Source organism: Pelodiscus sinensis, chromosome 1 (genome assembly GCF_052426305.1).
Source record: "Pelodiscus sinensis isolate ZL-2025 chromosome 1, ASM5242630v1, whole genome shotgun sequence".
Classification (NCBI taxonomy): domain Eukaryota; kingdom Metazoa; phylum Chordata; order Testudines; family Trionychidae; genus Pelodiscus; species Pelodiscus sinensis.
In genome coordinates, this window is record NC_143052.1 from 155493022 (window position 1) to 155517114 (window position 24093).

At 42.3% G+C, this 24093-nt stretch overlaps 2 protein-coding genes across 8 annotated transcripts in view; one reads left to right on the top strand and one right to left on the bottom strand.

Annotated features, from left to right (window-relative positions):
- CMSS1 (cms1 ribosomal small subunit homolog) overlaps nt 1-24093 on the bottom strand; it is a 356232-nt gene that overhangs the window by 129463 nt on the left and 202676 nt on the right. Inside the window, exon 1 of one of the 5 annotated variants that reach the window (XM_075915590.2) lies at nt 5956-6093. The exons of the other annotated variants lie outside the window; for them this stretch is intronic. The gene's annotated coding sequence lies outside the window, so the exon portion shown is untranslated. Of the gene's footprint in view, nt 1-5955; nt 6094-24093 lie in introns of those variants that run through there. 5 annotated transcript variants of the gene reach the window in all.
- The window catches only part of FILIP1L (filamin A interacting protein 1 like), a 297957-nt gene that overhangs the window by 84496 nt on the left and 189368 nt on the right, over nt 1-24093 (top strand). The gene's annotated exons all lie outside the window — the stretch shown is intronic.

Sequence of the window (24093 nt, forward strand, 5' to 3'; positions counted from 1 at the left end):
TGGAAAGATATTACAGTATGGCTGAAACTGTGGACCGATGACAATCAATGGGTTGAGCTCCCTCAAAGAAGGATACTATTCTGGTCCCTGGCGTTTCTTCAAAGTGATGCCTCCAACAATCGTCTCTATCCTGTCCAGATTTAGTTTAAGATGACTGGTTATTAGCCCATGAGGCCCTCATTATGGTTGGGGACTGCTGTGCCTATACTTAGTGAAAAGGAGACAGAATTATGCTCCTTCAACATACTGATGACGCTGCAGCCTACACTGCCTCAGTCTTCCCCACAGATTTCATTTGCACTTTGGACAAGACCGACCCCAAAACTGGACCTTCTAGAATCTTTGTGGAAGAGCAGTTGCCCTTCACAGCTATCACAGGTCTCTCTGAAAGCAATGAGCACATCCCACACTATTAAAGCAACTATCCATACATGCCAGGACCGGCAATAGTGTTGAGAGCACCTCACAACCAAATGTGTCAAGGACTAATGATAGGTTTTATAATACTAGCATAGATGTCTGTCCTACGTCCATTGCCAGGGGAAAATCAGTTACCATTGCTGTGACACCTGATTGACAAGGATCTCAAGAAAATTTTGTGGGAATCAGCCTGCAACAAGCTTCCCAGTGAAGTTCCCAAGAAATAAACTCTCTTTTCCGGGAATAAGTTATCAGAGAATCTGGAACATTATTCAATGACTTCTCTCTGGCCACCCAGCAGTGTAACCAGAGATAACAAACCGGTGAACAGAAATACCAAATCTCCTGCGTAAGTGTCCCTTGAAATAGTCTTAGGCCAAGATGATTTATGTGGAAAAATTCCTTCATCTGTAATCGGAAAGCGGGACATAGAGCAAGAATCAGGTTAAATATTTACACACACACACATGCAAATGGAGGATGGCAGGATAAAATTAAAACTCAGCCCACTTGTGATTAAGTAAAATTCAATCCACCTGTGATCAAGCCCACTGACAGGGGTGGGTGGGAAGGGGGAAGTTGGCCCGTGTCCCAGCAATTTAAAAGGGTCCAGAGACCCTGGCCACTACTGCTGTTACAGCAGCAAGGGCAGAGGCTGGCGCTTCAGGCCCCTTAAATCTCCACCAGAACCCCTGGGTAGCACTGAAGAGCTGACTGGGGGAAGCTAGTCCTCATCACTGCTCCTTCCAAAGGCCCAGAGCCACCCCTCCCACACACCTTACCCAGAATCTTCGAAGTCGGTCAGCTGCCCTGCCTGTGATCTAAGATAATGCATAGACACTTTTAGTACAACGCATCCCAAAGCGTCCACTAACCACAAACAATCACTGAACACAGGAGTGGAAATGTCAAAAAGCTTCTTTATGACTGTGTTTCCTTTGCAAATAAAGCAGTCGTCGTACAAATCACCCTTTACAGGCCTATAAATATTAATGGTTTCAAGCTCAAGGCGTAGAAATGGAGCTATGGGGACCTAGCCATTGTAATGATGAACATGCAAATGTGCATAATTGAAAGAATTATGTTGGACAGAATATTAAAAAATTACCCAAGTTAATGTGTATGTAGTTATTTGAGCTCCTAAAGAAACTTGCACCAGATGTTTTTAGATGTTACCTCAGCTGCCTCCCAAACCACTATCACGTCTTGTTCTTCCTTATTAAAATACCAATGTTATTAACTGGAACCATGCATGTGTTTCTCCTGGGAAGAGTTTTAAATATTCCATTTATAGGCTTGCTGAGAACTGTGTCTTTATTAGAAATGAAAAAGCACAAGAAATGTAACAAGTCAAAATTCAGTAACAATGACTACATTTAAAAATATATAATATGCAAATGAAAGAGCAAGTAAATATTTTCCCCTGCTGGAAAATACAAGTAACATACAGCCAGAATCATTTTTTGCACACTGGCAGTACTTTCCTGTTAATTGTTAATGAGAAAGACTACACTTTAGTTTCTTTTCCCCCATAAATCACATTTGGAAATCTGGGCAAATGTACCACAGTCATTACCACAAAACCAAAGAACCACAAGAGGGGATGTACTAAAAATGAATTACAATAAACACAACATAAAAATCACAGCTTTACTAGCCACTTCATATCAGATGAAAAGGAACAATGTCAAGTGCTATACAAGCCTGAGATTTGGAAGACCCAGGTTCAATTCCCTGCTTTGCACCACAGAGTTACTGCAAGATCTTAAGCAATTAAATCTGTACCTACCTATTGCATCTGTAAAGCTCGTACGATACCACTTCCTCATCCAATGGTGTTGTGAAGATAAATGCATTAAAAAGCAGGAGGTGTTCTGATACTAGCTCACTTGGAACCATTGAGAACCAAAGATACATAGGTGAAAATTAATAACTGCATGTTATTAATGGGATTCACAAAAACTGTTTTATGCTTCAGTACTTTCTGTTGACTTTCTAGTATCAGCTAGCAGTCCTGTGGCACCTTCAAAACTAACAAATATATTAGATCATGAGCTTTCGTGGGTAAAACCCACTTCATCAGATGAGTTGGAGTCCAGCTCATCTAATGGAGTGGCTTTTACCCACAAAAGCTCATGATCTAATACATCTTGAAGGTGCCACAGGACTGCTTGTTGTTTTTAAAGTTACAAACTAACAAGGCTACCGCTCTGAGACTTACTATCAGACATAAATGCCACCCCAGTGGTTTCTGTGGGCCTATGAATCTGCTATAAGTGCTAGAACTAGCGGTGCTACCGCATCCCGTAGCTTGAAGTGATTTCCTTTATACACAGAGTTTACAGTTTGGTTCAATAGCTCTCAGCACCCACACTACAAATTGTTCCAGCATCCTGGATCTGCTTTCCTCAGCATAAATTTCTCTGTTGTGAATGCTGTGATATCCAGACATCCTCCACTCCTGTTGTTCTTCTGTTCAGTATGATTTAAAAGAACAGCAAGGGGAAAAAAAGATACACACATGGAGAGTGAGAGTAGGTAGAAAAGAACTGAAACAAACTCAGTGATGCAGGAGAAAGAAACTTCTGACACAGAAGGAGCCCAGCTCAGAAACATAATGAAGAGAACATTACATGGTGAAAGCGGCGAGGAGTCCTGTGGCACCTTATAGACTAACTGAAGTGTTGGAGCATAAGCTTTCGTGGGCAAAGACCCACTTCGTCAGAAAGCTTATGCTCCTACACCTCGGTTAGTCTATAAGGTGCCACAGGACTCCTCGCCGCTTTTGCAGATTCAGACTAACACGGCTACCCCTCTGATACATTACGTGGTGAATGATTCTATTCTTAGTCCTCTAAGATTAGTCCTCTTTTTCCCTGTTAGATTAAGGCAGCAAACATTTCTACCAAGGTAGTGATCTTTTATGTCAGGTCATCCTGGATCCAAAGTGCAGTAGCAGCTGAAGAAAGGTAGCTGAAGAAATGTCATCAACTACTGCTAAAGAAAAAAAGTATGAACTAGAGCACTGAGGTAGTATAGTAGTTTAACAACAATTAAAGACACATTGTCCAGTGGAGCAGTATATTTTATCTCAATACAAGAACAATAAGAGCAGGTCTACACTCCAAATTTACAGCACCGCAGCTACAGTGGCTCAGGTGCACTGCTCTAGCATGTCTGGTGAAGACACTCTAAGCCAGTGGTTCCCAAACTTTTTGGCATCACGCCCCCCTTTTTGATTTTTGAAAAACCTTCACTCCTCCCCCCCCAAAAATAGCAGCAAAACTTGTTGAGTAAAACAAGGGGGAAAAAAAGGAACTGAGCGGGGCAGCAAAACTTGATGGGGGGGGAGAGGCTGGGTTGCCTCATGCCCCCCTGGAATTTATTCACGCCCCCCAGTTTGGGAACCCATGCTCTAAGCTGATGGGAGAGAGGTTTCCCAATGGCTACATGACCTCCAACCATACGGAGAAGAGAAAGAATCATCAGGTATGTGAAAAGGGCTGGCTAGGGACGTGTTCCCCTCCCCAACCAAAACTCCCCCAAGCCTCCCACCACTCAGACTCCCTTTAAGGAGGGCACCTCAGCCACTCTACCGCCATTCATATGGGAACATTACTGGCTGTTTCCTTTATCATTGAGTGATATAATTCTGGCTGAAGAGTGCATGGGGCAGATGAACCTAGACCTGCCCCAGATGGGGGACATACACTCCTTCCCTGGCTGAGTCCGCTGGAGCTCCAGCGGCCATGGAAAGGTGCTTGTCACCTGGCCCCCAACTACCACAGTGAGAGATGGCTGGGCTGTCCTCTCTCCCTGAGGCAGCCTGCATACTGAACCCCCCAGCCCCACCCCGGAGCAATGATTCAAATGAAACATGTACATTTTAATTTTATTTTCCAAAAAACAAAAATTGAGTTAAGGAACTGAGCAATGCTGGGTAAATTTTCAAATAGGACTACAACACTGAGACAGGATGTCAGTGCATCAGCATATTAAATTTTAAGTATTCAGTCCCATTATGAAGGTATTATTACATATATAAACAAAGTGCTAATGGATCATGCCCAGCTGACCTCTATCAGTTTACTGAATGTTCCAAATAGGTTTGCCACAGCCCAGGCTGTTTACTCTCCGCTCCAAATAAAAGTTTATAGTTATTTATTATGTACCCTATTTACTATTCAATAGGGAAAAAGCACAGTAGAGGTTCAACAAATGACTCACAGTCAAGAATTATGCATTCTAGTGACACTGCTGCTGACCCATAGAGTAAGACTGGAAAAGTCATTTAGCGTCCCTGTGCTGTCATTTGGGTGTCAGAAAAAAAAAAAAGAGTATGCACTTAATGGCCACAGAAGTGATAGCAGGCTTATTTAACTATTGAAAAGCAGCTTGGGACCACTAGACTATAGATGCTACAGAAGTGGAAAGCATTCCAGAGTATGCAGCACACTGAAGATGAGAAGACACCTTCCCATCCTGACCATACACATTCGTTCCAAAAAGGACACATCAGAACTCTTATTTCCTATCTACAGTGCTCTGATTTTCATGACGTATGTAGGAGGGTTAGAGAATGGGTCTAGAAAAAAAGGTGGGGGGGAATACAGTAAGAGGCTCATACACTGGTGTAGTTTACATTTAGCCCCTTTCGGCATGGGAGCTGACCAAGGGCTTCATGTTGTTCAGTGAAACACAGCTGACTCTGCAGTACAGGATGGCACCCTCTGTACAACAATGTGGAGTGGGAACATTTTGTTCCAAGATACTGAGAACATCCTAAGGCGCTGTTAATAAGGGTTTCTTAGCACTAGGTTGTGCATGTAAGACTAAAACCCTGCATGAGGTGAGAGGAGGCATTGTGTATGATTCTGGGATCATGCCTCAAGAAATATCAGGTATCTGCAGAACAAAGTGGTCCTCCCTTAGAAAGAACACAGCAGGTGCAAATCCCCTGACCAGCCCAGATCAGTTGGCTGGTCAGGAGGGGGAGAAGGCAAGACTATAATCATGCTCAGCTTGCTGCTCTCTTTAGAGAGGCCAGCACCATGCTGTGCAGCAACTTAGACAAGACCGTGTTGCTCAGGAGCTGAGTGTGTAAGGAAAGTTCCGCTCTTGGTAGCAACAATGAAAGGTATAATGCAGGTGTACTTAGGGTTTGACAAGTCAGTGATTAAAACACTCAATTTTGCTCTCCATGATAGTTTCCAGTTGCTACCACTAAAGGAGATGCACCCATGATAAATAATGATTGCAAAGTTTGCTTGGGTAGGGTGCAGAAGATCTGAGAGTATGATGAGTCCGTTTGCAGGGTAAGAAAGAGGTGAATGGATAGAAAAAGCGTTTGGTATCCTCTCCCTCCACCATCTGTCCAAGTCTAGTCACAACCTAGTCTAGAGCAGAAAGGAATTTGGTTTAAAAGGCTTCCAACAACAGGAATGATCAAAGATATTTATATTACCGTATTAAAGGAATGTCATCTACTTCCTCTAGTCCACTTTAAAATAAGAAATAAAATGATTTTTCAGGTACCTGACGCTGAGTCTCCATGCCCGATGCTATGTTTTCACATCCACATTTTCCTAATTTCGGTTGATCTTTTTCTTTTCCTCTATCCCGGTGTCAAAGACCCATACAAAACAAAGAGATAAACTTACTCATCTTCCCTGACCGTACAAAGGAAACACTGAAAGTGACCACCCCTCTCCTCACCCAGCTAGGACTAAAAAAAAAAAAAAAAAAAAAGCTTCCCTAATTAGTAGTAGTAGTCGTAGTACTTCAATACCTACACGCCCCGGTCATGGGCCAGGACCCTGTTGTGTTATGTGCTGTATGAACACACAGCAAATATCCCTGCTTCAGTACCTTTTGTTTTCAACAAATGCACTGTTTCTTGTAACAATACAGTGCAAATATTTTTCTGACAGAACTAGGATTTCTGAGTTGACTGTGACCCTTTAATCAGCATTACCTCAACTTGTAACTCTTGTAATATATGGATAATGGAAATAAACATTTCTCCCTCTGTGCGTCAATTCATGATTAAGCTAAACAAAATTAAAAGTGACAGAGGGCATAACACCAATCGGTCTCTCTGAGTGTTCATCTATACTGCACGTCTGGTTGTGGTTTCAAAGAAATCTGGATTAAATAACATGATTCATATGTGAAAAGGCTGACAATAAACAGGATTTTAGTATCATTCGGTCGTAAAACAGCCAGCATTTGCTCTGCATGTCCACATTATGTCCACAACAATTTTTTTTCCTTTGAGAGCAACATATTAGGTGTTTAATCTGTTCACTTCAAAATTAAAACCTGATTTCTCTCCTCCGCCTCTGCACACCTTTCTATCAACGTTTTAAACTTAAAGCAGAGACACTAAAACCTAACTACTAAAAATACAAGCACCCTTTAAAAAAATCTCATCAAGATAAATTTGTCATTTTGAATAAAGCCATTATGGAATGCTCTCTCTTAGAGAATCATGTTCACTGCAAACCAGGCCATTAATGGCTTGCTTCTGTGAGTCATTAACTGAAGTGGATCTGAAGCCTTTGATCAGTGCAAAAGCTGTTCACTTGTGCATGTTACGGTGTTAGAGTAAATTTAGGCCTATTCCAGGGCAAAGCAACAGAAACTCCTACACAACACTGCATGTAAAGACCCAACCTCTCCCATACTCCATAAGGGTTGGGAATTCTTCACTCCTGCTGTCTTGAACATTCTGTCATGCCTCTGAGTAACAACTGCCTGAAGGAGAGTTTAAGTATGGTAATTATTTAAGTGCATGGGACAAAAAATGACACACTCTTGTGTGGAGTGGAAAAGAAATGATGCAGTTGGGCTCATGTAGGGTTCCTAAGGATATCTTTCTGTTGAGTGTCCTAAACTGCGGTTGACTGAAATCCTTATCTTTTTGGGTAATAATTATGTGATACAATCACATATTGCAGCATATAATACAGTATATGGACGATGACTAAAAGAAGCCAAGCAGAGCAGTCAGGTGCACTTAAAGTCACACTATTTATGTGTGGACACAGAGATTACTATCAATATTTGCCACATTGAAGAACACCACAATTTTTCTGATATTTGAAACAACGACAACAACAAATCTGCAACAAGAAAATTGCCTATTGGGAGACTAGCAATAAATGAGCTATAGCAGCTCTGACTTGGGTTATGAAGTTACCAGAACCTCTGAACAGCATTACATCCTTTATTTACATGACTGCTTAACTGTAGTTTTTATATTTAACAGATGTGGATTACGCAAAGATACTTACAAATGTCTGCTCTGTTTATCAACTATTCTGAAGTACAGTGTTCTAATTGGGCAAAGACAACATGAAGTTTGAGTAGTTTACAAAACTCTAATTGTCTGGTGTCAAGAACCAGGGCCCCAGGATTTCAATCTCAGTCCTGAAATGCACGCTCCCCTTTGTTGCTCTGGGAAAGTCACGTATCATCGGTATGTCCGTTTCCGCACTTGTAAAGCCTACTTCTTACAGGAAGTATTGGGAGGTTAAATGAATGAACATGAAACATTTAATATCACTGTCTAAACTCAGAAATAATGACTTGGCCAAATCCTTCTGTCCATATTTAGGCAAAATGGTAGTTGAAGTCAGAGGATTCCAAGGTGTAGCAGGAAACCTCAACTTGAAGCTACAGAGCCTGAATGGGTAGCAGCTGAGGCCTTTATATTCCTCCACTAGACAATGGTTTTAGTGGTCAACACCAAGAGGCCTATTTATATTATGTTGCTGTTAGATCCACTCCTTCCTCTGCCATATAATTAATGAGAACAAAAGAACGGCCATACTGGGTCAGACCAAGGGTCCATGTAGCTCAGTATTCTGTCTTCCAACAGTGGCCAATGCCAGGTACCCCATAGAAAATTAACAGAACAGGGAATCATCAAGGGATCCATTCCATTGCTCGTTTCCAGCCTCTGGTAAACAGAGGCTAGGGATACCATCTCTGCCTGGCTCATAGCCATCGATGGACCTATCCTCCATAAATTTATCTTGTTCTCTTTTAAACCCTGTTATATAGTCTTACAATATCCTCTGGCAAAGAGTTCCACAGGTTGACTGTGTATTATATGAAGAAATACTGCCTTTGTTTGTTTTAAACATGCTGCCTATTAATTTTGCTAATTCTTGTATTATTAGGCGTAAATAGCACTTCCTTACCTAATTTCTCTACACCAGTCATCATTTTATAGACCTCAATCATATTGACCCATCATTTTATATGTATAGTTGTGATTATGTTTTCCAATGGGTATTACTTTCATCTGCCATTTTGCTGCCCAGTTACCCAAATTTGACAGATCCTTTAGTAGCTCTACACAGTCTACCTGAGACTTAAGTACCTTGAGTATTGTTCAAGAGTGTTGCTTTACCATATAACTACACTTCAGCAGACTTCAGCTTCCTGAAGGGAGGTTCCAAAGAGGAGGGAGAGAGGCTGTTCTCAGTAGTGACAGATGGCAGAACAAGGAGCAATGGTCTCAAGTTGTGGTGGGAGAGGTCCAGGTTGGATATTAGGAAAAACTATTTCACTAGGAGGGTGGTGAAGCACTGGAATGGGTTACCTAGGGAAGTAGTGGAGTCTCCATCCCTAGAGGTGTTTAAGTCTTGGCTTGACAAAGCCCTGGCCGGGTTGATTTAGTTGGGATTGGTCCTGCCTAGAGCAGGGGGCTGGACTTGATGGCCTTCTGAGGTCTCTTCCAGCTCTATGGTTCTATGATTCTATTGCAGCTAGCTGGGGCTCTAAGACCCCATGTGGTGGGAGAGTCCCAAACTTGGGCAGCATGTTTAACCCGAAAGTCTACACTGCAATTAAACAGCCCCTGAGCCTGAGCCCTACATCCCTGAGTCAGCTGGCACAGGGCAGCCGGAGTTTTATTTTCTATTTTCTTATACCCATGGTGATTTCACATTCAGAGAGCTCCCTAAGCTAAGGATTTTCCTCTTAACTTTCTTGGAGTGGCCTTGTGCACTACTACCAGTGTTGTTTGTTTGCCTAAATGCTGAACAAATAGTGTCGTTCACACATTAACAAAGAATCTTTTTTTCCTCCAAGTGCAATACGACTGCCTACATAGTAAAAGGAAAGGAAAACAACTAAAAACACTAATTGAAGTGCATGCAGCTGGCAATCTTTCAATAATTTCCAAGTTATCTAACAGTGTGTCTAACTCCAATCAATCTAGGCTATCTTATATGATTACTTGTCACCATGCTGTCTCTACTGGCTGTATAGCAGGAAGCAAAATTTCACAGATGTGATATTGTTGTGTCGTCATGTTTCACGCAGAGAATGGTTTTAGGTGATCTTGTGTGATTCAACAGATTCCAATATATTAAGTCCAGAAGGGACTATTATGACCTGCTAGCCTGATTTTATGTATAAATACCAGGCATGGAACTTCACCCAGTAATTTCTGCATCAAGCCCATAACATCTGCTTGTGCTATAATATGTCTTTTAGAAAGATATCCAGTCTTAATTTAAAGACTTTGATGGATAATCAACCAAGGTAACTCCTTCCAATATACCCTAAGATGGTCAGTTTATTGTAAGTTCTTTTTTTCCAGTGTTTTTACAGCATTTGGCACAATTAGGTCCTGGTTCACAGTTGGGACTCTTAGGTACCATGGTAATACAAATGAACAAATACATAACACAGCAGTCAAATGTCAGACAAAAAGCTATCAGACAAAATGAGTACATTTATAGCAGTCATTTGGGCTGTAATAAAAAAACTACATGAATTTAGAATGGAGACTACTCTAGGCATGGACCAGACCTTCACTTCTACGTCCTGTAGGGTTCATCTACATCAATGGCTTTCAAACTACGGCTCATGACCCAGTACTGGGTTGGGGAATGTCAGGGTCTCATTGCTGCAGAGGGATCAGGCAATTAGTGTGGGTGCTAAGGGAGGCTACCTGCCTGTCCTGCTATCACAAATTGCGCTATGCCTCAGAAGCAGCTGGCAACAGGCCTAGCTCTTTGAGGGGAAGTCTAAGCACTACCCCTGCCCTGAGCACTGGCTCTGCACTCCCGTTGGCTGGGTACCTGCCATTGGTTGCTTCTGGGTCACAGCATGGTCTGCAGTGCCAGGAAGCTGCCTTACACCCTGTACAGCACTGTTGACCGGAAGCCACTCAAGGTAAGCCCCTCCTGCCCCAGCCCTAACACTCCCACAGCCAGAGCCCCCTCCTAGACCCCAAAGCTCTCATCCTCAAAACCATCCCAGAGCCCACGCTCTAGTCAAATTATGTTGGGTCATGGACATCAACAATTTTTGTCAACTGGGTTGTGAGAAAAAAGATTGAAAACTACTGGTCTACACTGTGGTGTAAGTTCAGGCTCAGGCTCAAGCCTAACCTGCCCTCCATCTACACACGCTAACCCAGGGCTCAGACCCAGGGTACAAGGGTTGACCCTACATTCCAGCAGATACCTAAAAGCCAACAGCTTTGCTAACTTTCTTGACCAGTGATGGGAGCAGATTAAGCAGTTCAAGCGCAAGTACCAGAAGCTCAGGGACCAGAATTGCACCTCATTTCAGGCAACTTGCCAATCTCATGCCCGTTTCATGAGGAGATTGACAGGGGACTGGGCACTGAATCTAGCACAGAGCCAACCATGATGCATGATGACCTGGCTGGCTAGGAGAGTGATCTGCTGTCCCTTGAATACAGCATGTGGACTGCTGGGAGCCAACAACAGACTCTGAGCAAGGAGTATGAAGAGAGACTGTTTCTGAAACCCATTCCAGAGCAGGCTACGGAACAGGATCAGCGAAATGTGTGTCCAAGCTCAATGTCACCATTATAAAATATCCAAACAAATACATGATACACTGGAACTGACCAGCACCACAGTGTGATGAAGTGAATCACATGGGTCCAGTGGGGATTTTCATCTGATGTGCAGATCATACCACTGAGTCCACCAACCTGCCCTCTGGGGCTCCCACCACCCTGTCCTGCAGGGCCAGAAGCTCTTGTCTCCCCCACCGAAGGCACAGAGTTGGGGTAACAACCCCCCAGAAGACACAGACATCGAACCAGTTCAGCTCTGGGAGGGCTCAGCAATAAGGCCATTAACAGCATCCAGGAACACAATCCCCAAAAGAGGACCAAAACTCTTAAAAAATTCAAAAGTTTTACATAGAGAAAAAGCTTTACCCAGAGAAAGCTTATAAGTTTGCCTTCTTTATCAATGAAAGAGAGCAATGCACAGTGGATCTTCTCCCCCTTCAGGTAACAATTATATACACTGGGCTTGATAATAAACTAAAGCGCTTTTATTAAATATAAGAAGTAGGAATTAAGTGACTGAAAGTGAAAACAGACAGATCAAAGTAAGTAACTAAGCCGAAATAAACCAAACATGCCAGCTACTCCTAATAAACTAAGAAGCTTGTTACATGCAAATACTTACTCTAAAAATTGCTAATTATCTCTTTCACGAGGTTGGCAGCCTCCTAGCTTGGGCCCAGTGCTTCCCCCTGTTCAGGTTAGATGCTTCCAGCAGTCATCTTGTGTGATAAGAGGGGGTCTCCTGGATTCTGGCCACTTCTCTATTGTTTAGTTTCCCCTATTTATGTCCCTCTTGCCCAAGGTGGAAATTCTTTGTGTTCAGTTCAAACCTTTCTCCACCTTGAGTGGAAAAGAACCAGATCCAAAATGAGTTCCAGCATCAGGTAATATGGTTATATGTCTTCGTAGTCCCAACCACAATTTGAACTTACAAGAAAAACAAAAAAAACAAGAAATAGTCTAGTAGCCCCTTAAAGACTAACAAAACATGTAGATGGTATCATGAGCTTTCATGGGCACAACGCACTTCACAGGTTGTTGACTTGATGACCCAGCTATTAAGCTCCTAAAGTATCACTAATGGCTTTTACTAGAACAGAGGGATGTAATAGTGTAGACATTTAAATGGGTAACCAATGATCATGAGCCAGGAGATGGCTTAAAAGCTGGCTCCCAGCATGTACCAACTCCCAGGAGTTCTCTACCACTCTGCATTGTTGCTTCTGTATCAGAGACAACAGTGTGGGAAAGCAGCAGGCTCCCCAAGAGTGGGGTGGCAGGAAAGAGCTGATGCGCACTGCTGCCTCTGTTACAGAGGCAGCAGCGTGGGGCAGCAGCTAGTGTTACCACTAAGATTTTCCATCCATGAGTGGAGTGAATTTTATCTGTTGCACCAATATTGAGGACAGGTGCCCAAGTTATTAACAAATATCATATATATATATATATATATATATATATATATATATATATATATATATATATATATATATATATATATATATATATAAAATAAATATTATGAAGAAAGAATACTAAAACATGCCAACTAAAACAAGGGCTAATTAAAGTGCATGACTGTAAATGTTTTTATATGAAGTCAAATAAAAAGAAAATTTATATTGCAAAATTTTCAGTAGCCAACTTCCTCTGTTTATAGCCCTCTCCCAGACCCTTCCCCAGCTGGACTAGATGATCTCACGGGGTCCCTTATGGTAAAACTTGCCTGGATCCTGTACTGAGGAGACAAGAAGTTATTTAAGAGATACGGTGTATATAAACTTTCCTCCATTAACACACATTTACATTCTGCCTCTTCAGGATTAAACTATATGTTTGCAGACTCCATTCACATAAGCTAATCTTAGCATACATGAACATTTGGAATCTTAGTTCATAATAATTACCAAAACAGTATATTTAATTTCCTTTTAACAGCTATTCCACAGCGTTAGATTGTGCTTTATATGTATTTTGATATATGATAGGAGGAACAAGTTTAGCATACTTTTCTAGTTGAAAATCCAAGGGGAAGAAAGGGGAGAATTACAGATAAAGACTATCTTAAGATGTCTGAAAGCTACTTTAGTTGGGTAGGTACTCAGCAGTAATAAGCCTGACTTTTCTGTTAGTCAATTGTATTATGCCACACTAAAACAAATCTACCACCCCAAACAAAAGAGCAGACAATTAAATTAAATACAAAAAAAAAAGTATTTGCGGAAAGTTTTCTTACAGATAAAAAAAGATAACGTGGTGTTTAAGGAAGACTAGAAGGCATACCTGTGTATAAATCAATTTACTGGAAACCTTTTGAACATTGAACAGAACAAAAATCAGTAAAATCAATTGTTGCTCTGACTTTTTTTTACATAAGATTCTAATTATGGAATGGTTGCTAGACTGAAACTAGGGGTCCAAAGAGGAGAAAAGTTGGATTTTCTATTAAAAATAGAAAAAAATAATAGATCAAAAAAGGATAAAGATACCTTATGTATATATATAAAAGTCTGAACTAAAGGCTATATGGTTTAAGTTTTGATTTTCAGTCATTCCTCGCATTGTAGTGGTTGCTGTAAGTTTCCTCGTGGGTGTGTTATTTGTCAGCAGCCTTACTTGCCTGTTTACTTCTTTTCTACTCCCACTCCAAATAAGCATCAAGCTCCAGGCCACTGCAGCCCTCCACCCTATACCTGATATTCTCCCTGTTCACTCAATACCGCTATATACGTCTTCCAAATCATTATTTCCCCCTTAATTTCCCAGTACCTTTCCAGCTCAACCCTGCGTTCCCCAATCGTTCTCTGAGCCAGTCGCAATACGTACTCTACTCCCCTCACCGTGACCCCGACCCCAGCCCCAGCACATAGAGCTGGCTGGAGCTGAGAGAAGTGTTCAGAATAGGGTTGCCACGTGTCCGGTATTCAACCGGACAGTCCAGTTTTTGAGCCCTCTGTTCGGTAAAAAAAATTCAGAAAATACCAGACATGTGCAATGTCCGGTTTTTTCTGCTTTTCCGGCTGGGCGCCCGATGGAAGCCTGGCGGGGGTGGGGGTGGTGGTGGTGGCTGGGAGCCTCTGGTTGTGTCTGACGTAGTAGTGATGCCTTGGGGAGGAGGAGAAGCCCTGTCCGTGCTCCTGAGCGTTGCTGAAGCGCATTGTGGAGCTGTAGCCAGACTCCTTATGCTTCACCGGGACAGTGACCAGGACAGGCAGCACCCTGGGATATGCATGTGCCTGGGTCTGTCCTGCTCCCCGCCAGCCGATTCTCTCCTCCACCCCGCTCCCCCCCGGCCAACCCTGCTCCCCCCAGTCCCTTCCTGGCCAGCCCTGCTTCCTGCCAACCGGTTCTCTTCCTCCCGATCTCCCCCACTATCTCCCCCGCCCCTCCCCCGGGACCAGCCCTGCTTCCCACCGGCTGCCCCCCCGACCAGTCCCGCTGCCCCCAACCCCTCCCCGCCCAGCCCTGCTTCCCGCCGGCTGCCCCTCCATCTCCCTTGGCCAGTCCAACTGCTCCTGAGGCCCCCCCCCGCCAGTCCTGCTTCCCATCCTCCCCCCACGCCCACCCCCACTCCCTTCCTCCTCCTCCCCCATCAAGTGACTCCGGTATTTTTTCTGAAGCTACCTGGTAACCCTAGTTCAGAAGTGCTCAGAAACAAAAACTGTGGCTCAAATTAACACCCATTTCCATTTTTTTTACTAAGCTATTATACCAAAACCCCTTAGCACTAGAATCAGTGGTGTTGGACACAGCCCAGAGATTAAAACCTCAGCAGGCGATCTATATACATTTTCTTCTGAGAATGACTCCTTTCTACACTGGATATGTATTTTAGTCGGGGGAAATATCTTGTAGCCTTTATACTCGCCACTTTCTCAGGCAGCGTGATGTCACCCTCAGCGCATGGTCCCTCTCTAGGACTAGTCTGACTGGTGCTAGGCCAAGCCAGACATTTTCAGTCCTCGCTCAGCCTGCTCCTCAGACTACAAGCCCCAGCCACCTTTGGAGTGGTTCATGCCAATCACAAGTGAGGGGCTTGTAGGGGCTGTGGAGAGGAAGGGACGGCAGACCCCTTCCCTGACAGATGCAACTCGTGGAGGTCATGAGAGGCAGGTATCTGCTTGTGGCTGTCTCAGGACCACTGGGACTGGGCAGAGGTGAGGCGGGACCAGAGTGTGCTCCCAAGCTGCCAACGGGGCTGAGCCCTGAGTGAGCCGGTGCCAATGTGAGCTCCAGGAGGGCAGCAGCTGGGGGACTCTGCAAGTGCAACCTAGCCCCTGGCTTTGCTTTATGAACAAGCAGTGCCCAAGTCCTGGCTCCTGGCTCCCCGAGCTCCACAGCACTGGGGGTGTGTCTAGACTACATGCCTCCTTCGACGGAGGCATGTAGATTAGCCAGATCGGAAGAGGGAAATGAAGCCGCGATTAAAATAATCGCGGCTTCATTTAAATTTAAATGGCTGCCCCGATCTGCCGATCAGCTGTTTGTCGGCAGATCGGGGGAGTCTGGACGCGATGCCCCGACAAAGAAGCCTTTCTTCATCGACACAGGTAAAAAAAAAAAATCACCAGTGATGGAGATTCCACAACCTCCCTGGGCAATTTATTCCAGTGTTTAACCACCCTGACAGTTAGGAACTTTTTCCTAATGTCCAACCTAACCCTTCCTTGCTGCAGTTTAAGCCCATTGCTTCTTGTCCTATCCTCAGACGCCAGGAAGAACAAGTTTTCTCTCTCCTCCCTGTGACACCCTTTTAGATACCTGAAAACCGCTATCGCGTCTCCTCTCAATCTTCTCTTTTCCAAACTAAACAAGCCCAGTTCTTTCAGTCTTTCTTCATAGGTCATGTTCTCTAGACCTTTAATCATTCTTCGTGCTCTTCTCTGAACCTTCTCCAATTTCTCCACATCTTTCTTGAAATGTGGCACCCAGAAGTGGACACAATACTCCAACTGAGGCCTACTCAGCACAGAGTAGAGCGGAAGAATGACTTCTTGTGTCTTGCTCCCAACACACGTTGTTCTTGGCTCCCATGGTCCCAGCTCCAGCTGCAGCACACAGGGCAGCCGCCTGCCATGCAACCCCACCAGCTGGGCCTCATGGCTGTTGATGGAGCAGGAATCCACTGTGCCACCCCCTTTCCAGCAGGAAGGTGAGTGCTGTTGTGCGGCTCTGCAAAGGAGGCAGGTAAAAGGAAAATTTTTTGTGCACAGCTACTCAGGCGCACACCTTACAGGGAACTATGGCGACAGCCAGTGCGCACCAGGAGCCAGAGCATGCTTTACGAATAGGCAGTGCCCAGGTCCTGGCTCCTGGTGAGCAGGCTGCCGCCCTGTGCTCCAGATGCATGTAATCGCTGAAAATTTCAGCACTTACTCGGATAGCCAATGACACTCATTTAACATCCCTACTAGAATACCTGGGCTAATGAAACAGTTTCCTACTTCATAGTTCACACACACGAAAGATACATGCACATTGATACGATATACAGATTCAGTGGATTATAACTTTTAAAATGATATCACACAATGTACTTTGCATAAAGAATTTTGAGTTATGTATATTAATAAGTCTAATTTTTATAAAGTGTGTGGGGGGAGGGCATGACAAACTGGATCAATGTCCAGGTGCTGAACATCACTATCCTATGGGAAGGTGTCATTCACATTACAGGCAGTCCCCGACTTACGAACGGGTTACATTCCGAACACCTGGTCATAACTTGATTTGGTCATAAGTCGGAAATAACCTTAAACGCGCTGTCCGCACTGTTCGAAAAACTTGACGTACATGGTTCTCAATTCTAAAATATTATAATGGGGTTAATGGGAGGTTGGTCATAAGTACGGATGGTCGTAAGTCAGTGTGTTCGTAAATTGGGGAGTGGCTGTATCTCTTAATTAGATAATGATACACATTAACTAGTTTTTGTGTTCCTGTAACTACAGAGCACATGCATCAAATAATGGAATTATTCAAAATCCATCACTAATCTTTAACCTCCGTGTCTCTAAACCAGAAGCCAGCTGACCTCCATCTGGTGGAAAGATGGTTCTTTCTCGGGGTATACTTCAGCCTCTGTGCAGAATCTATTTTGGTATTTCAGTTAAAGAAATGGAAACTTGTGAGCATTATGTTACACTTTTCCAATTTCTGTCACTATTATGCTAGAAGAGTATCAAAGAATTACAGATGCCATGTCGCTGATTGTACATTGGATATGTGAAGGCACTCAAAGGATTATCCTATTCTAAATGGTTCCATTTATTTTTTGCCTGGAAACTTCTGGATGTCAAAACAAACATGGGATAAATGTTTTCCTAAATTGAACTCAGAGACAAATAGACTTTCTTTCCACTGTACATACCATTTGTTAGTAGGCCGGTGCATATTTTCCATCCCTTTACATTCACTGGCACCATCTATACTACATTCTCATCTCTTCTCCTATGAAGAATCTCCTCTAAACCTCATTAGCTAAACTGAAACAAAGTAGTGGAAAGACTCACAAGGACTAACATACATGTAAAAACTACATGTTGATCTCCAATCAACTGTAAAAAGTGGCATTGATTTTAAAAAGCCATTTAAAAACTGCACTAAGTAGTCCTCTGGCTTTTTGATATACAGTTTATACATATGTAACACACACAATAAGATGTTGTATAATTAAGAATCCTCACCACATTACAGTTTTGTATTCACTTAAGCAAGGTCTATTATTTTTAACATAGATAGGGATGTGATTTTTCAGAGACAGACCACCACCTACCACGAGTACAGCCCACAAAGAAATTTCTGTGAGATTCCTCTCATGGAAATCCCTCTTATCTCACAGGGGAATTAGTGGTTCCCTACCCTTCTCTGAAGAAAAGCCACAGGGCCCGCTCCCTAACATGGCATATCCTGGGGCATCTGCAGCTAGGTCTCCAGCATCAGCTCTGGATCTTATCCCTGGCTTTCTGGCATCACAGCTCCATTACAGTCATGCTACCAAGTATTCTCCTTGGCCATGGCTGCCCCTAGCATCTCCCCAAAAAAAGGTTAGCAAGTCCTAGGTTGCATTGTCGTTTCTGACTAAGTTTCACGGGGCTGAAGGGGAAATATTGTGTGTTCTCTCTGACACCCATCTCCAATTATTTATCTATCCCCAAATCCACACCTGTAGAGGGATTTCTGCAAGAGAAAGAGAGGGGGGAAGAACAATATCATAGATATGACTGATTCCCCCTTTCCATAAAAAAGTGGGACGATCCAAGTGTAGAAGGCCTCCTCCTTTCCTGGATATTGGTTTGAGTGGGGTAAACTTACTCCTAATTTTAACTCTGTGGTTAAAAAGACTAAGCAACCATGGAAGCCAAGAGGAAGTTAGTAAGTACCAAAGAACAGCTGAGTAAAGGGGCTTTAAGATTAGCCCCCACTGCATAAGAGTTTCTATGTAAACTCACAGGTATTACATGAGCTAACAATGCAGTCCATTTTAAATATTTTCATTTTCATTTATAGCATCAAAGGTATGCTAAGAAACAGAGAGCACAAGTTTAGGCAGCACCAGAAATTCCATGTTTACAGTACTTTTAATGTGCATAATGAAAATTCATAACTTGGTTCCCACGACTTCAAGATACTAACCGCTTCATCTCTGATGTAAGAGTTGAGGGGGCTTAACAACTAACAACAGGTTATAAACATCTCAGATGGTCCTGAGTACACACTTAAATTCCTATGGCAAATCTGTACATTACTTCATTCTTCATATGTCCTGGATTTCCTTCTATGCCTATAGATAGGATCAGCATCTAGATACAGTACTTGGCAAATGACTATTGTTCCTATTCCTCAACTAATGAGACAGCTAATATGGATATTCCTGCCTTTCTCCTTAATTATCAACAATATTTATTTTAAAGACAGTGCACCAAAGTCTATTGCATTAGTTCTTTCATGTTGGTTACATTGAAACAAAACATTTTGGTCTGGAAAAAAAATGTCAAATTCATGAAGTTAAAACTCAAGATGCACAAAACTGAAGCATTCCAAAGTTAAAAATAATCATTTTAAACTGCAAAAGCTGTGCTGTAATTTTGTGCAGTACAGCATGACATCATGATTTATATAGGGCCAGTACAATAAATCAAACCTCACCTAATTAGAGATCCTACTGCATATCTACATTATTCAGACAAATAATTAAAACAGCACAATCCATAACACAAGCCAGATATGTTTACTAAAATATGTTCTTTTCAATCTTTTTTAGCTTCACTGTTGCTTACAGAGCTTTCACATTTACTAAATTACAGACCTGAAGCTTTTATTTTAGTCTGACTTCACTTTCAAGGAATTCTTCAATTAACTTTACACTGCTTTAAACTCTTCATCCAATGAGAAAACAATCTGTGGTTTCTAACCCCTTCCAATGCCAATGGCTGCCATCCATGTTCAACTTTCAGACATACTTTTCAGAGCCAGGCTCTGTTTGCTTAAAACCAACAAGCTGTCATAGCATTTTGACAAGATATATATATATTATATAAAATGAAAATAAAGGAACATTACTTTGTAATAGGTAAATTTATATGAATAATTAGGTTTACCGTCCCTTTCTAAACAGATTACATCAAAACCTTGGTTAAACCAGAACAATTAACTCAAAATGAAAAGCCCTTATTGATCAGGTTGTTACCAAGTCTTCTGTGCATTTCCTGATCATCCATGACCTGCTCCTTTTTTTTTTTTTTTTTTTTTTTAAATTGTGGAGTTTGTTGAAAGCAGAAGTTTGTGAAATGTCAAAATCTTTGAAGTTCAAGAGAAGGATGCTATCCAGCTAAGGCTACCATCAGTGGAAATGCAAGAACCTTTTCGAATCGCCAGATACCCTGCTGCTGGTGCAACAATAATTTATGATGTACAAGATATCAATGAAAATCATAGAAGAGTTTTAATTTTCTATAATATTTATTAGGAGTAAAAATTAACCAAACCACACTTAACACTATCACATGCAATGCATAACTATGTTTACAAAAGACACGTCAAATGGATTTCCCGTGAGTACATGCAGGATAAATAGGTGGACAGAAGGATCCTTCCAAACTTTTGCTAGACATACTTTTGGTTAAGAAAATATTATGCCCAATCTGTGAAAAATAGAACTGGAGAAATGTTGGCAAGGTAGCAAGAGTGTTGAGGTCAATGGTGTACCTGGGGGTCCTTGCCCAGAATGTTTCAAAGAATCTGACCTATAGAAATAATCCAAATAATTTTTTTTACAAGCTCTCATCTATAGTCAGGTGCACAGCTATTACAATTTCTACAAACCAACAGCTAAGTTAACAGGGCAAGATGCTACTGGAAAAGCACAACATTACTCAATGTTCCTTCCTTTTGTTCTCTTTCACAAGCCTTGCTCCCAAAGGTCCTTGGTGGGGCACAGTAGGAAGCACAAATCTATTGCACTTCAGCTCACGTGTTTATGCAAGCTACATTCTAGAGCAAGTAATGGCAAGTGCTAGGCGTAGTCCTATAATTTAAGCAGCAGTAAATCTCAAGCCCCTTGAAAGAATACATGCAGACATGGAATTATACACGGTCCTCAGTAGCTAACAAGGGGATTAGCTAAATGCTTCGCTCTTAAACCTGATTCTTCCTATCAAGCATGAGTAGTTGGGTGGTGGCACAGGAGCACTCATTAATGCAGGATCACGTTCTGCTTATCACTTTATATTTTGTGTTTCACATTTGTGCCATACACAATTATGCCCTTAATCTTCACCAGATGGCATTTATATTATCACAGTTTCAATGGGCAGCATACACAGAACTGTGATTAATTCTGTCAAGATTTGCTAAAGAAAAAACGATCTCCAGACTCTCTCCTCCCACCCCACCCAATATTCAAACCCTTCTTATCCTTTTCCACTTGACTTTATTTAAACACGGAATAAACAACATTCTTAAAATGTTCAGAAAACAAGTGGGTCAGACGTCCTATTAAAAATCATACTGCAGCAATGTACTGTAAAACTTTGTACATGAGCAAGGAGCATAAAGGTGGGAGGAAGCGATTTCAGTGACATCATTAATCTTAATTCTACAATCTCAAAGAAGCTTTTGGAGAAGTTGTGTAGGTCTTGAGGCCCACGTACGGGAAAGACCAGAATGGCTCCTCTCTATTATATTGTTTTTCCCTTCCCCTGCAAGGAAAAAAAGGGGGTAATTTCAAATTGTCCTGGTGGGCATCAGCATCACAAGATTTCTCTTCTGCAGCTGCCCGTTCTTCTTTCAGGCAAGTTTTGGGTTAGACAGGGATTCTTATTGTCAAAAAGCCTCAGGGGAGCTAGGGCTCAGTTTGAAGGCAAAGGACTTGTGAATCTTTAGGTTTTTGCTTGTTTATGAGGGTGGCATTCCAAGCTAGTTGCATGAGGGGGAGCAAACCCCACACACTTCGTGAAATTATACATGCTATGGTAATCAGTCCGAAAATTTTCCATGCCCCTGTGTGGGAATAACCCTATCAGGGATACGTACTGGCCCAGAATTATTGAATCAAGATCTTCTCTCAAGCTCTTCCACATTTTCCCCAAAACACTTGTCTTCCTGCTTCTTCATCTAATATAAACCATTTTTTGAACAATGGCCAATATCTAATATGTGAACTATTGCTCCTGTTAGTCTGATATGTAATTAAAAGAATCAAAGAAAGAAACCTTAAGTCTCATTTCTATTATAGTATGCCATAATAAACTAGTTTGTAAAGTAAATTTGCTTTGAAATGACTACCAGTCAGGCCAGAAACATAATGAATAATCTTTGGGACCACTATCATAAATGTTTCCTCTCATCACCAGGAAGTGACCAATGATCTTCTAACAAAACCCCAGGATTTCCCAAAATTACTTCTGCAAGCAATAGTAAAAATTAAGAGGTGTCCTCCCCAGAGCAAAGCCACAGACCTATTTTTGTAACGTGCATTTGAAGCCCTATCCTTATAAAATGAAATATTTTCATTCTCTTGTGTAAACTTGTACAGATTGCATGCTATTGATCTTCTGAGTCATGTTTCTGGCAGTAAATTAGTAACCTAGTAGAAAATATAAGTTCTATAGAACAAATGATGTAATGTATTAGTACTTTAAGCCTGCATTTAACTCTTTCAACATACTAGCAAGAGGGAAATGTCTGTACGAATAGGAACATTCAAAGACCTTGAAAACAAGAAAACAAAATATTTAGAGTAAAATTTAAAAGATCACATTTTAATGGGAAGGATTTGGATTAAACTTACTTTAAAAAAATACTTTAAGATTGTGAGCTACATAACACACTCTTACTGCATTTTTTAAAATCGAAAACAGTTCTTTCAATTTAAATGCTATAACAGACAGAACAGGACTAATCAAGCTGCTGAATTTCTAATTGCTTTCTTGTTATCTTGACTCCACAGTAGAGCATCTGCATAAGCCATAAAGAAAACAGCCTTCCCAAAAGTCTTACAATGCTTCATAGGATCACCTCTATTCTATCTGTGCTTACAGAAAGCCAATTGACTAAAAGCTAATGGAATATAGCTGGGGTGGCCAATCTTACCAACCCTCCGAGCAGCATACGACAACCTTTAGAAGTTTGAAAACCAGGGTGCGCCTTCCGGGGCTCAGGACTTAAGCCCCGAGCCCTGGCAAGCATCTTTCATGGGGCTAAAGCCCTGAGACATCCTTTCCTCTGCTGGGCAGATGCTAGAGCTGACACATGCAGTTATGGAGGATCACGTCCCACACCAGATTTTTTGCCGGGGTTTACTGGACCCCTTCAGACACATAGTGCTCCTAGGCCCTTCCCTATTAGGCAGTTGCTGGAGTTGGCAAGCTGGAAGCTAGGGCCCTAAAAGAGAGGTATCAGCAAACAGCTGAGGGCTGCAGAGAGACCCTGCTTTTGCTGCTGCCTCTCCCTGTGGAGCTAAAGTAGTGGCCTCTTCCTGCAGCTCCCCCTTCCCACACAGCTAATACCTGGAACCTGCAGGGATGGGCCACTGAAGGTAAAAGGAAGGGTGCGTTTGGGGCATAAGTAGAGCTGTTGGGAAGAGGAAGTGAACCTTTAATTGGGCCCCACTCTCAGCAGGCATCAGTGGGTTTCTGGCAGAAGGACTCTAGCCACACACATCTCACGGAAGAAGCCCTGAAACTGCCCCTCCCCCCACGTTGGTAGACAGAGAATGGGAGGGTTCTGTGAGCCACATTTTAACGGTAAAAGAGCTACACGTTCCAGTTTGGCCACCCGTGGAATACGGGTTAAAGAAAATTACACACATACATAGATGGCTGCACTCTGGATAGTGTATGTATACAAACTGTATGTGCATTTCAGGCCAAATACTGCACAACCCAGAACAGATGCTCACCAATAATACAGGTTCAGGGGTCCCTCTCATAGGAAGAGCATTCCACCTTCCTTACCACAAATTCATCCAGATAGTTTCAGGAAAATCAGAAATAGTCCGCAGGGGAAATATGTATGTACAAAAGCCAAATGGCAAGGTAGGGCTTGGAGTTTCTGGTGCCAGCAAAGATCAGCATAAAAATCTCCTGCCCTTTACTGGCAACAATGAACAACATGCTCCCAGAATGTGACAGACTCTATAGTGTTAACCAGAGAATACCATCAAGCCATCTAACAGGCAAAAGCACAGAAAAGAAGCACGCCTGCATCTTCTGAGCATTAGAGGACTTAGCCACACAACTTGCACTGATTTTCGTGGAGTGTTATGGCTAAATTCCAAGTAAGTCTTTTCCAATAATTATTTGATTGCAGGATGAAGTTCT